The sequence below is a fragment of the Elephas maximus genome, chromosome 27 (genome assembly GCF_024166365.1).
Source record: "Elephas maximus indicus isolate mEleMax1 chromosome 27, mEleMax1 primary haplotype, whole genome shotgun sequence".
Taxonomy (NCBI): domain Eukaryota; kingdom Metazoa; phylum Chordata; class Mammalia; order Proboscidea; family Elephantidae; genus Elephas; species Elephas maximus.
In genome coordinates this window covers 32,981,692-32,996,268 of record NC_064845.1, presented here as the reverse complement: position 1 = coordinate 32,996,268, position 14,577 = coordinate 32,981,692, and the positions used below count along the sequence as shown (strand labels likewise).

At 38.8% G+C, this 14,577-nt stretch overlaps 1 protein-coding gene across 1 annotated transcript in view; it reads right to left on the bottom strand.

The window, feature by feature from the left end:
- ACAD11 (acyl-CoA dehydrogenase family member 11) overlaps nt 1-14,577 on the bottom strand; it is a 109,089-nt gene that overhangs the window by 20,759 nt on the left and 73,753 nt on the right. The window lies entirely within an intron of this gene.

The following is a 14,577-nucleotide window of genomic DNA, read 5'->3' as shown; positions in this document are numbered from 1 at the left end:
AGAAGCTCCTAGACTAGGGGAAGACCGATGACAAGGACCCTCCTCCAGAGCTGACAGAAGAGAAAGCCTACCCCTGGAGCTGACACCCTGAATACTGACTGCTAGCCCCCTAGACTGTGAGAGAGTAAATTTCTCTTTGTTAAAGCCATCCACTTGGATAACTAAGACAAGGATGAAAAAGAGATTTAAAGGTATTTAAAGTTTAAAAAGTAATCAAAAATGTTTAAATAAAATAAATATCTACATTAGAAAAAAGGCAGAGAGTTATAATAGAAATGAGCTAAATCTTCACCGTTCAAAGTGGGAAGTCAATAGTCTTTAATGAATAATCAGGAGAAAGGTCAAAGCATTTTACCCGGAATTACAGTGGTAACTACAGAACTAAAGCCAGAAACTGCCAGAAGAGTTGTCTTTAGGGTAGAGTACTGGGGTGTGCAGTGATGGGAAACAATACGTTCTTAGACGTTTTCTGATTTGTTTCCATATATTAATTGGATAAAAAACAATAATTAAAAAAAAAAAAACATTTAAAAACTAGCCTACCATCTTGGAAAAAAAAAATAGACCCCGATTATGGAGAAGGAGACTGAGAGGGCTGCTGGGGGAGCTGCAATGGTTTCCGTATTTCTCCTTCCCCGTCTCCTTTTAGCCTGATTGTGGAAGAGCCATTCCTGCATAAACAGCGGGGCATTTCTTACTTCTTCTATGTGATCATACAAAACTCAAAAAAACCCTACGTGCCTCCTCTGCCTGGTAAAACACTTACGCTGATATAAACACTTAAAATTGGTTTCACCTGAAAAAGGGAGGGAAGGGCAAGAAGGTAGTATGCCTAAGATGGGTGACTGTTCATCCTCACATTGGTGGCAGAACAAGGAAACACCTTAAACTGGCTTAAAGTTTGAATGACAAGACTGAATTCCCCTGACCAAAGCCATTAGAATCATCAGAGCTTGCAATCATATATACATATACATGATTTAATCTATGAGTAGAAAGGAAGGGAGGGGCTTTTTAACTAATTAGAACAGGAAATATAAGAAGAAAACATTAAATTGGTCATTAGAGGTCACAATGTAACCAGATAACAAATACGTTGACAAAATTGTCCTCTTCCCCACCACCCCCCCCATGAAAAAAACCAGAGATGAGGGAAAGATTAGTCTACAGAACTAATATACCACAACCACCACAGCCTCCACCAGACTGAGTCCAGCACAACTAGATGGTGCCCGGCTACCACTACCAACTGCTCTGACAGAGATAACAACAAAGGGTCCTAGACAGAGCTGGAGAAAAATGTAGAACAAAATTCTAACTCACAGAAAAAAAAAAAGACTTACTAGTCTGACAGAGACTGGAGAAACTCCGAGAGTATGGCCCCCGGATATGCTTTTAGCTCAGTAATCTTAGCTCAGTAATGAAGTCACTTCTGAGGTTCATCCTTCAGCTGAAGATTAAACAGGCCCATAAAACAAAATGAGACTAAAGGGGCACACCAGTCCAGGGGCAAGGACTAGAAGGCAGAAGGGTGCAGAAAAGCTGGTAATAGGGAACCCAAGGTCGAGAAGGGGAGAGTGTTGACATGTTGTGGGGTTGGTAACCAACATCGCAAAACAGAATGTGTACTACTTGTTTAATGAGAAGCTAGTCTGTACTGTAAGACTTCATCAAAAATATAATTAAAAAAAGGTCTCCCCCATATTTTCCCCCACTTCATGACTTATCATCCATATTATGCATGAGATAGAGAGCAAAACTGTGCTGCTCACTCTTCTGAGTTTTTTCAACATAGTCCTATTATTAAATACAATTGTTTCAAATAAAATTAAATAGGAAGCTATTACACCAAAAAGGGCTGAATCTGTTTCTTATTAAAAGAAAAATACAAGCATTTTCATAAATATAAGAAAAACAAAATGTTGTCCAAGGAGAACATTTTACATTGCCTCCAAAAGTCTGCTGTAGTCTGTGCATTGAGGCCCTTAATTCAGATTAAATATACTTATGTTTACATTGGTAAATGGAAGTTTTAGAATTTCTAGAGTTCTTCTTTTAGTGATCTCTCTCTCTCGCTCCCCTGGCCCCCTTATTCTGGGACTACAATTACACATATTTTAAACCTTCTGACATTGTCTCACAGCTCTCTGAGGCTCTTTATTTCTTTCAATCTTTAAATTGGGTACTTCTTCTTGGTCTATCTTCAAGTTCATTAACTCTTTCCTCTGTCATCTCCATTATGTTATTAAGCCCATTCAGTTAATTTTTTATTCCAGATATTGTGTTTTTCAGTTCTAATATTTCTATTTTTTAATGCTTTCTATTTGTTTTCTGATATTTCTTATCTTTGTATTTTTCTCTTAACCTCATTGAGCAAATTTATAATAACTCTCATAAGCACTTGCCTGATAATTCCAATACCTGAGTCATTTTCAAAATGGGTTACATTTTCCTGGTTCTTAATTTATTGAGTAATTTTAGATTGTATTCTGGACATTGTGATTGTTTTGTTGTGAAGACTCTAGATTCTGTTATATTCCTTCAAAGAGTGTTGACGTTTTTGTTTTATCAGACTATTCACTTTGGTGGAGTCAAACTGCAAAGTCTGCCTCCCCTCAGGGGATGGGAGATCAAATTTCTGTTCAGTTCTTTTAGCTGTAAGGTGCTTTGAGTCTGCTCTGTACATGACTTTGGTGCAGGAATCAACCAGAGTCTTGGGCAAAGTTTACATGTGAAACCTGGACCTTCCCTTTTCGGGCTTTCTCCTTTCTAGTAATACCTCCCTTCACCTTCCAACAGCTGTGGCTGCCTAAGACTCTGTCCTCTGATTTCTCAGAACAGAAAGACCTATGTTTTCTAGGGAAGTGTCAGCTTTCCCGCAGCATACCATGTCCTCAGGCCAAAAGCCACCGAAACGGGAAACTCACCCTGTGCCTGTCTTTTCTTCCAAATTTTGATGCCCCTACAAAATCAGCTTGCCTTTGGTTCACTACTCGGAGCCTTTAGTGTTTTTTTTTTTTTTTTTTTTGGTAGCATTTTATTTATTTTCCTGCATTTTTTTTTTAAATTGAACTTTAGATGAAGGTTTACAGAACAAACTAGTTTCTCATCAAACAGTACATACATTGTTCTATGACATTGGTTAACAACCCCATGACATGTCAACACTTTCCCTTCTCAATCCTGGGCTCTGTATTACCAGCTTTCCTGTTCCCTCCTGCCTTCCAGTCCCCGCCCCAGGGCTGGTGTTCCCCTTTAGTCTCATTTTGTTCCATGGGTCTGTTCAACCTTTGGCTGAAGGGTGAACCTCAGAAATGACCTCATTACTGAGCTGAAAGGGTGTCCGGGGGCCTTACTCTCAAGTTTTCTCCAGTCTCTGTCAGGCCAGCAAGTCTGGTCTTTCTTTTTAAGTTAGAATTTTGTTATATATTTTTCTCCAGCTCTGTGCAGGACCGTCTATTGTGACCCCTGTCAGAACAGTCAGTGGTGGTAGACGGGCACCATCTCGTTGTACTGGGCTCAAGTCTGGTGGAGGCCGTGGGAGATGTGGTCCATTAGTCCTTTGGACTAATCTTTTCCTTGTGTCTTTAGTTTTGTTCATTCTTCCTTACTCCCAAAGTGGGAAGTTTTGGTAGCATTTTAGTTGCTATCTGTGGGAAGATCAATCTTAGGTGCTTATTCCATTATACCACAAGTGGAACTCCCCTACAGTTTTCTCTTTTAAATTGCCAAAGATCAAGTCCTCATTTACCCAGTGTGGGAGTTTCTTTTATATATCTATATGTAAGATGCAAACGGTTAATGTGCTCAGCGGTTAACTGAAAAGCTGGAGATTTGAGTCCACCCAGAAATACCTCGCAAGAAAGGCCTGGCAATCTACTTCTGAAAAACCAGCTACTGAAAACCCTATAGAGCACAGTTTTACTTTGACACACATCAGTTGCCATTAGTTGGAATCGACTTTACAGCAATTGGTATACCTATCATTAGTGTCAGGGGAAGTCTGAGGAATACAATGGTCATATAATCATATAAAAAGCAGAATTAGAAATAAAGCTCTAAAATTTTAAAACCAATAAAACTAAGAGCTTAAAATTCTGATTCCCTCAATTATACTAATTTTTTTTTGCAAATTACACGGAAACCCTGGTGGTGTAGTGGTTAAGTGCTACGGCTGCTAACCAAAGGGTCGGCAGTTTGAATCCGCCAGGCGCTCCTTGGAAACTCTATGGGGCAGTTCTACTCCGTCCTATAGGGTCGCTAGGAGTTGGTATCGACTTGATGGCACTGGGTTTGGTTTTTTTCTTTGGTATAAATTACACATGTAATTAAAATGTAGTTAAGATTAAAACTGAATTGCTTTTAAACCATTGCTTGTAATCTGGGTTTCTATGAATTTAATGAAATCCACTTTTTAACCACTTCTGAAAGGACCATGCTCCTTTGCACTAAAAAGAACAGATCACTCATTTATGTATGTCATAATTAAGTTTTAAAAACATCAGATATCATACTCTTGATGGTGAGTCCACTTAACTATCTTCATTTATTGAAATGTGTGACTTTTTAAAATTGTGCATGATTATTTTAGTTTTACAAGAGTGTGTCCTTCTGATTTTTACGGGCGCTAATAGGTAAAAACGAATCCCACTAATCTGAGGAGCAGCCCAAAGAACATGAGGATGATTCAGATGGCAGACGACGACACTTACATTTTATCGTGGGTCTCAGCAGGAATTCCTTAGCTGAAAACCCTGAGGATTTTTACCCTTGATTGGCCCTGGCTGTGCAATAATGTGCAATCGTAATTTAAATCGTAGGTAGAAATTATATAAGCAAAGTCTTTTTTTCACAGTGGCTGACTTTTACTTTTCCAGCTGGATATTTTTCCACTTGGGGGTGTGCCTGAGGTTTCAGGTATAGGAAGCCTTGGCCAGTGCCTAGAGGCCCACAGGCTGAAGTGTCCAGGCCACACGCCCCACATAATGCATTGTTTCTTCCTGGGCGTACTTCTGAAAATCAGATTAGGATGACATGATTAGATGTGGCATAATTTGGCAGTTCATTTTCATTAAAGATCTTTTCTTTCTCTACTTTCTCTCCTGGAAATCAAGAACATTTTAGTAACTCTTTTAAGGTTTCACCCGTCTTAATCCTTTGTCATTGTTAAGTACTGTTGAGTCAGTTCTGACTAATAGTGATCCCATGTGTGCAGGGTAGAACTGCCCCATTGGGTTTTCTTAACTGCAATCTTTAAGGAAGTGGATCAGCAGGTCTTTCTCCCTTGTAACTGTTGGGTAGGTTTGAACTGCCAACCTTTGGTTAGCAGTCATGCACTTAACCATTTGTGCCACTAGGGCTCCTTGATCTTAATCCTAAAAAACAAAAAAAAAATTTTTTTTTTTTTTAATCCTAGATAACTAAAAACTAGAATTCCTTCAAAATAAAATCTTTGCAATTCCCTTCAGCCCCTGATTCAAAGTCTTCTTTTTCTAATATTCAGAATGTATAATTTTTTTCTCTGATATTTCCCAAAAACATAAGAATTCTTGCCTGGCTCTTTCTGTCATGAAAATTTCTGCCATAGCTTTAAATGATTATATAATAAATTTCAGGTATTAGGTAAATTTTGAAGAAACCCAAGAAACAAGGCAAATGATTCTTCGATTCTGCCTTGCTCAATCTAATATAGAGAACAGTTCACGATTTCTACAAAAATAAAACTTCTAACTTGGCTCACTTTTGGGGGCCATTAAATAGAGGAGGTAAGGATGAAATATTTTGATTTAACCCAGACGTTTCAGAAATTGGGAAAACCCCCTCACAAATATATCATCTCCTCTTGGCTACACAAGCAGGATTTGGCAGGTGGAGCTGATGAAATGCCCTTCGTCTAAAGACAGTTTTTGTTTTTTTATATCATTTTAGTTAATGAACAGGATACCAGATGTCATAAATAAAACATATTTGGGGAAACCTGCATAGACCAGAGAACACTTAAGTGTGTCATAGGCCTTCTGAATGAAAACAGGTGGCAGAGATAAAATCATTTTGTTTTTAATCCAAACTCTGTGGTATTTCAAAACCGTTCAAGAGCCAGAATTCAGTCAGGCTAAAAATTAGATCTCCCTGACATTGGCTGATAAATTTTAATTTCTTAGAGTCTTACAATCACACAGTTATCAAACAAAACCATTCTATAATAAAAGGAAAGATGAAAGATGGAAGAAAAAACATGATGTTTTGTATGGATACGGTCTGTAACAATTAAGAAAGTGACATAAAAATTACGTAATATCATGCACAGTTGTTAGTTGTCATTGAGTTGGCTCTGACTCATGTTGACCTTACAAGCTCCTCGTCGCCGTTAGTTTTGTTGTACTGTGGTGGCTTTCATGTTGCTATGATGCTGGAAGCTACACCACTGGTCTTTCAAATACCAGCAGGGTCACCCATGATAGGTTTCAGTGGAGCATCTAGACTATCAGACAGACTAAGAAGAAGGGCCTGGCAATGCACTTCCAAAAATTAGCCAATGAAGACTCTGGAACACAACAGAGTACTCTTCAAAGTGCAGTTAATCATCCATAAAGGCTCAAGGCTGTCTCTTCTACCACCACTGAATTTCTGAGATGAAATACTTAAACTTCATTTGGTCTTAGCTTTAATACTATAAATCCCAATTAAAATTAAAAAAATATTATGACTTAAATATCATTTTACAATAAAATTTGCATTTGTAAAAAAAAAAAAAAAGCCACGTGTTCTCTTGGAACATTTGTTATTTTAATGGTGGAACTACTTTTTGAAATCCACTTAATCCACCTCTAAGCCAAAAACCCATTGCCACAGAGTGGATTCCCACTCACAGTGACTCTATAGGACAGAATAGAACTGTCCACAGGGTTCCCAAGGCTGTAAATCTTTACAGAAGCAGACTATCACATCTTTCTCCCATTGAGGGGCTGGTGGGTTCGAACCTCCAGCCTTTAGTTAGCAGCCAAGTGCTCAACCACTGTGCCACTAGGGCTTCAATCCACCTTGAGGAAGACTTATATCAAATAATAAATACTCAATGAATGTTACATGCTCTTGCTGTTATTGCTGTCATTAATAGAGAGTATGAATGGACGAAAATAAGTTCCAAATAGATCAGAGTTGAAAATTAAAAAAAAAGAAAAACATTAAAAATAAATAAATAAAAACTAGAAGAAGAAAAAATAATTTAATAGTTACCAAATCTTTGAATGGGAAATAAATTTTAAACCTTAAAAAAGATAAATGAAGTTGAAAGAAAAAGATAAATGTATATGACTATATAAAACTACTGTATATTAAAGAGACAGAATTAAAAAGCAAAAAAAAATTTGAGAAAATACTTCAACATTTATGACAAAAATGTATACAATACTTATATATCTAGAATATAAAGAATGTATAAAAATCAGTTTAAAGATTTTAAGAGACAGGTGAACAAAGAACATAAGTGCAAAAGAGGAAATAAGAATAATTAGATTTTTAAAGTGTTAAACCTTACTACTAATCAGATAAATACAGAGTAAAGCAATAATAAAATTCTACCTTTACCTACCTATTAATTGGCAAAGATAATATTCAACATTAGTGTATTATCCAGTATCATTATACATGGCAAAGCCCTGGTGGCACAGTGGTTAAAAGCTTGGCTGTTAACCAAAAGGTCAGCAGTTTGAATCCACCAACTGTTCCTTGGAAACCCTATGGGGCAGTTCTACTCTGTTCTATAGGGGCGCTATGAGTTGGAATCCACTCGACAGCAACGAGTTTTGTATCATACACGGCTGGTAAGAGTAGGGGACTACTGACTGTTATAAGTCATTCAGAAAGCAAAGTGTAGTCGAACAATGCATTCTGTTGGTAAGCTTCTAGGGAAACGGGCATTCCCATGCATTATTGGTGGGAGTTCAAAGTGATACCATCCCTGTGGAGAGGTAAATAACAGACACACAAGATTCTTCATTGCAGCAGTATTGCTTGTATTTGCAAAGAATCAGGCATAAACCAAGGGTCTATTGATTGGAGATAGTTTAAATATACTGTGATGTGTCTACATAATGGAACCCTATGCAACTCTAAAAAGAACAAGGAAGTGTTCTATGTACTGATTTAAAAAACAAAAAACTCCAGGATATATATTATACAGTGTCAATAGTAAGAACACTGTCTTTTGTGTAAGAAAAAAAAGGGAAAGTTACATACGGTTTGTCGCATTCCTCAACATTCCTTGGTAAGATTAGATTAAGTTCAGTTTCCCACAATATCTACAAAGATGCTCTCTACAGTGTTATTTGTAATAGCAAACCACTGGAAACAATCTAAATGTCCTATGTTAGGAGAATAGTAGAGCAAATTATGATAATCCATACAACAAAATATTACTGAGTCACTAAAAATGTCATTTATAGTGAGTCTGGAATAACACATGAAAATGCTCAAGCGAAATATGTAAAAAACTCATACAATATGGAATTCAATATGTAATCTGGGCAGTAAAGAGAAACCATATGATTGTCTAAACAGTATTTAACACACACTTCACTATCACTGAGATTTTCAGTGATGATGTAGTATATAGTTTAGTCAGATTGATTTTCAAGCATCTATTACTGAACAAAATGGCATTACAAGAGGAGTGATGAGAAAAGGGTGGGAGGAGAGACACTGTTCAGGATCAAAGGACATTGCTATGGTAGAATAGGTAAGGGGCAAGACCGTTGATAGTGGGCAACCAGTTGGAATCACAATGACTTAGTTCTTAGGGAAATGAGAAGTGGAAGAGAAATACAGGAAAAGATGGCACTAAAGAAACACCAACTAAATAAATACTTGGAAAAGTTGCTGAAGTCCAGTGATAGCTTTCCCTATCCTTGATGCTAAGCGATTGCTTTTCATATTTTGTCAATTCTCCCCTATTACCATAATCTTATCTAGTTCCGTCTGGAGAGAAGAAAAATACAGGAAAAGGCCAGCCATGGGACTAGTTTCACCATGATTCACGCATAGGTGGGGGTCACTATATGCTATCAGAAGAAGTTGGGTCCGGGGATCTATTATGCCCCAAGGGATGGGTACGTGCTTGAATTAGAAAAATGATGCATGTCTTAGTTATCTAGGGCTGCCGTAACAGAAATACCACAAGTGGATGGCTTTAACAAAGGGAAATTTATTTTCTCACAGTCTAGTAGGCTAGAAGTCCAAATTCAGGGTGTCAGCTCCAGGGGAAGGCTTTCTGCCAGCTCTGGAGGAAGGTGCTTCTCGTCAATCTTCCCTGGACTAGGAGCTTCTCTGCGCAGGAACCCCAGGTCCAAAGGACATGCTCTGCTCCCAGTGCTTCTTTCTTGGGGGTATGAGGTCCCCACGTCTCTCTGCTCACTTCTCTTTTATATCTCAAAAGAGATTGGCTGAAGACACTACCTAATCTTGTAGACCTCATCAGTATAATTGCCGCTAATCCATCTTATTACATCATTGTGCTAGGATTTACAACACATAGGGAAATCTCATCAGAAGATAAAATGGTAGACAATCATACAAGGGAATCATGACCTAGCCAAGCTGACAGATATTTTGGGGGGACACAATTCAATCCATAACTGCAGAAATTCAAATAAGGTAAAGATGATAGAATCATAACTGATTTACAAGAAGGGAATCCTATTTAGAAGAAAGCATGTAGTTGGGGGGGGGGGAAGTAAACAAAGGAAAGGAATAGATAATTTTAAGTAACCACAAAACAGTATCAATCCCAACATTCTTTAACAAAATGGAAAAACAAATATCCAACTTCATATAGAAAGGAAAGAGGCCCCAAATAGCTAAAGCATTACTGGAGAATAAGAATAAAGTAGGAGGCCTCACACTTCCTGATCTAAGAACTTGGCATACATCCACGGTAATCAAAACAGCCTGGTAGTGGTACAATGACAGACACATAGGCCAATGGAATAGAATTGAGAACCCAGAAATAAATCCATCCAGCTTTGGACAGCTGCTCTTTGACAAAGGGTAGAAGTCCATTCAATGGCGAAGAGACATTGCTGGCAAAACTGGATAACCATTTGCAGAAAAATGAAACAAGATCCATATCACACCGTGCCTAACTCAAAATGGATCAAAGACCTAAATGTCAAACCTAAAACTATAAAGTTCCTGGAAGATAGCATAGGGACAAAGCTAGTGGTCCTGATTTATGGCATAAATACACTATCAAGCATAACTAAAAATGCACAATCCACAAAAGATAAACTAGATAACTAAAAAAAACTAGACCTCCTAAAAATTAAATATTTATTCTCATCAAAAGACTTTACCGAAGGAGTAAAAGAGAACCTACAGACTGGGAAAAATTTTTTGGCAACAACATACCTGACAAGGGTCTAATCTCTAAAACATATAGAAAACTTCAATGCCTCAACAACAAAAAGACAAACAATCCAATCAAAAAATGGGCAAAGGACATGAACAGACACCTTATCAAAGAGGACATTCAAGTGGCTAACAAACACACGAAGAGATGCTTGCAATCATAGTCATTAGAGAGATGCAAATCAAAACTACATTGAGATACCATCTCACCCCTGCAAAAATGACACTAATCAAGAAAACAGGAAAAAAACAAATGCAGGCGAGGTTGTGGGAAGATTGGAACTCTTATACACTGCTGGTGGGAATGTAAAATGGTACAACCACTATGGGAAATGGTATGGTGCTTCTTCAAAAAGCTAGAAATAGAAATACCATATGATCTAGTAATCCCACTCCTAGGTATATATCCTGGAGAAATAAGTGCAGTGACACGAATAGACATACGCACACCCATGTTCACTGCAGCATTATTCACAATAGCAAAAAGATGGAAACAACCTAAATGTCTACCAGTGGATGAATGGATAAACATATATACAATGGAATACTTGGCAGTGATAAAGAAAAATGATGAGTCCACAAAACATAGCATGGATGAATTGGGAGGCCATTATGCTGAGTGAAACAAGTCAATCACAATAGGACAAATATTATATGATACCACTTTTATAAAAAGTCAAGAACAGGTTTACACACAGAAAGTAGCGTTGTTTGATGGCTACCAAGGACGGGAAGGAAAGGGCGGGAGAGTCACTAGATAGGCACTCTCTAATGTTAATTCTGGTGAAGGGAAAGGCAATATACAATATGGGGGAAGTCAGCACAAAGTGACCAAGGTAAATGAAGACACTGAGACATACGGAAGAATAAAAGACAACTAGGGTAAATGCTACAACATATATAATTTTGCAGCAACGTAATAACAACCAAAGACTAGTGAGTAGTCACATAGGTAGATATGTATGTTGTACAGGTGCGGGAGGGCATATGGAAGTATATGTGTGTGCATATATGTATAGGTATAGTTGTGGGCATTTATATACACCTATTTGCATGTGCTACATATATATTCACATATATAATAAAGCACATAGGAGGCACAGTTATGGAAACTTCCTAGACATATCCAAATACCTTGTGGGACTAAGTTACTAGGTTTGAAGGCTTAGGATCACAGTCTCGGGGACATCTAGGTCAACTGGCATAAAAGAATTCATAAAGATGAAGTTCTATATCCTAGAATGGGATAAAAATATAGAACAAAACTCAAATTCATAAAAAAGAGCAGACTTACTGGACTGACAGAGACTGTAGGAACTTCCAAGACCATCGTCCTAAAATACCCTTTTAACCTGAAAGTGAAACCACTCCCAAAGTCCCCTTTCAGCCAAATAATAGATTGGCCTATAAAACAAACAACACCCATGAGGAATATGAGACCAAACAGACAACATCTGTCCTAAAGCAAGGAGGGGCAGGGAAAATGAACAGATGGAAATGAGGAAGGCAGGGTGGAAACGGGGAAAGTGCTGACACATTGCAGGGATATCAATCAATGTCACAGAACAATTTGTGTGTGAATTGTTTAATGGAAACTAATTAATTGTGTAAACTTTCGGCTAAAATACAAATGTTAAAAAAATGAAAAACAGTATCAAGGTCCTATAACAGATGCTATCATGGAATAATAAAGATAATAAGACATATATATTTTAATTTTTTTATAAGAGATAGTATGGTAGAGAAAAAACAGTCTAAGACTGAAGACCTGGATTCAAAATTCTAGCTCCATTGCTAAACTTATATGTCTGTGGAGGATAATCTACTTAAACACTGATTGATTGATTCATTCATGCATGCATGCATGCATTTAATTAATATTCAATAAGCTGGTACCGTGAGTACTGCACAAAGCTAAATGTTGGCGATATAAAAGGGTACAAGATAGCTATGGAAGGCAGACTTTTTAATAAGTAATAACAGAGTGTGATAGTGCTATAGGAGTAAAGGGCAGTGCATCTGATCCAATCTACAACGGTTAGGGAAGGCTTCCTGGATTAAGTAAAGTGAAGGTCAGACATGAATCCTGAATAGCAGTTAGGGAGTTGGAGAGTATTCTAGATAGGAGTAGCAGCATGTGCAGAGGTGGACAAGTCAGTATTGTACGTACATATCATATAGATGGATAAAAGAGAATATGTAATTACTAATTTAATTATAGAGCCTGCAGTTATAGACCAGTCATGAAATAAGTATAGCAGCAAGGGTAAGTAAATGGGATATTAACCAAAAGGGTTCATAGGATTCATTCATTAATTAAAAATATTTATTGAGCATCTACTGTGGGCTGGGCACTATTAGGATACATCAGTGAGCAAGGCAAAGCAAAAGTCCCTACCCTGATGAAGTTTATATTCTAATACAGGGTGAGAAACAATAGACAGCAAGCATGATATAAATGATAAGGCACAGTAAAACATTAATGCTATAAGTAAGGTGGACTAAAAGTAGAGAGAGGTGAGGAGTATTGTCAATAGGGTAGTCAGGGATTGCCTCTTGGGAAGGTGGTGATTGAGCAAACACTTGAAAGAGATGAGGGAGTAAGCCTTGCAGCTGTTAAGAGGAAGAACCTTCCAGGGAGACAGAAGGGCCAAGCAGGGTTCACATAAAAGACCGGACTTTTCTGGTCTGATAGAGACTGGTGGAATCCCCGAAGACTATGGCCCTTAGATACTCTTCAAACCTGGAACTGAACCCACTCCCAGAGATCACCTTTCAGCCAAACGCTGGGCCTATCAAGTGAACAATAATACCCGTGAGGGATGTGCTCCTCAGAAAAATCAACCATATGAAACCGATAGGCAGCATTTGCTTAAAAACAAAGTTCAGAAGGCAGGAAGGGGCAGGAAAGATGGGTGAATGGAAATAGGGAACCCGGGGAGGGAGTGGGTGGAGTGCTGTCACATTGAGAGGATTGCAACTAATGTCACGAATGAAACAAAGCGTGCATAAACTGTTGAACGGGAAACTAATTTGCTCTGTAAACTGACACTCAAACCACAATGAAACGTTCAAAAAAAAAAAAAGCACTAAGCAGGAATGTGCCTGGTATGTTCAAAACACCAAGGAGGTTGGTGTGGCAAAATAAACAAGTCAGTAGCACAGAATGCGGTCAGAGAGGCAATGGGGAACAGAGGCAGACCGTGTGGGAACACGTAGGCCCCTCTAAGAATTTACCGGAGGGCTGTTAGTGCATTTCCTCCTGGCCCTGTGTACAGAGCAAGAACAAGGGGTGAGAGAAAAGCGAATACCAAATAGTCTAGCCCGGGCAGGGATAACACTCAGGGCAGCACCCTTCAGGAGGCAGCAGGAGACTAGAGCGACAGTCAGTCACGGCAAGGGTAAAGCGTGCCTCTTAGAAGAGCTGTGCTGGAGCCTACTCAGACAGACTGACTGTGCTTGTCTCTTGGCAGCTCTGCCCTCAATGACTTCACGTCGGTATCCTAGAGTATTTATACCACAGAAAATGGCAAGCACCACAAATCCAGGCCAGCGTGTCTGTGCGTGCTCGTTTGTTGTTGCTCTTAGTTGCCGTGAGTGGATTCTGACTCATGGCGACTCCAAGTGTGCAGAGTAGGACTGCGCCATAGGGTTTTCAGTGGCGGGGTTTTCAGAAGTAGATCACCAGGCCCTTCTTCCGACGCGCCTCTGGGTGGGTATGAACTACCAACCTTCCGGCTAGTAGTCAAGGGCTTACACATTTGCACACCCGGGGACTCCTCTGAGCTGGTTTAGCTACAAGCACATGCCTCTTCCTCAAACAGCTGTGGATAGTAAGGTGGCAAAGCTGGGTGTCCCCTTAGGCACATACTGAGGGGAAGATGAAGGGAGATGAGGGGGCTCTAATGACCTTTTTCCTGTAAGTCAAGAAGGTTAAGCCAGTTGTTTGGAGAAAAAAATGGCAGGGGTCTGAAATAACTTCTGCAGGTGGAGACTGAGCCTGGCTGGCCTTGCATGAGTAAATAAATAAGAGAACTGACAGGCAAATGAGAGGAGGGCTAAGTTCAAATACACCACGGAGGCCCCAAACCGCAGACATTTCTCTTCTTTCTCTAACTCACATTTGTTTGGAAGCCAAAGCGGGAAAATTAAACAGCCACCCCAAACAGAAGG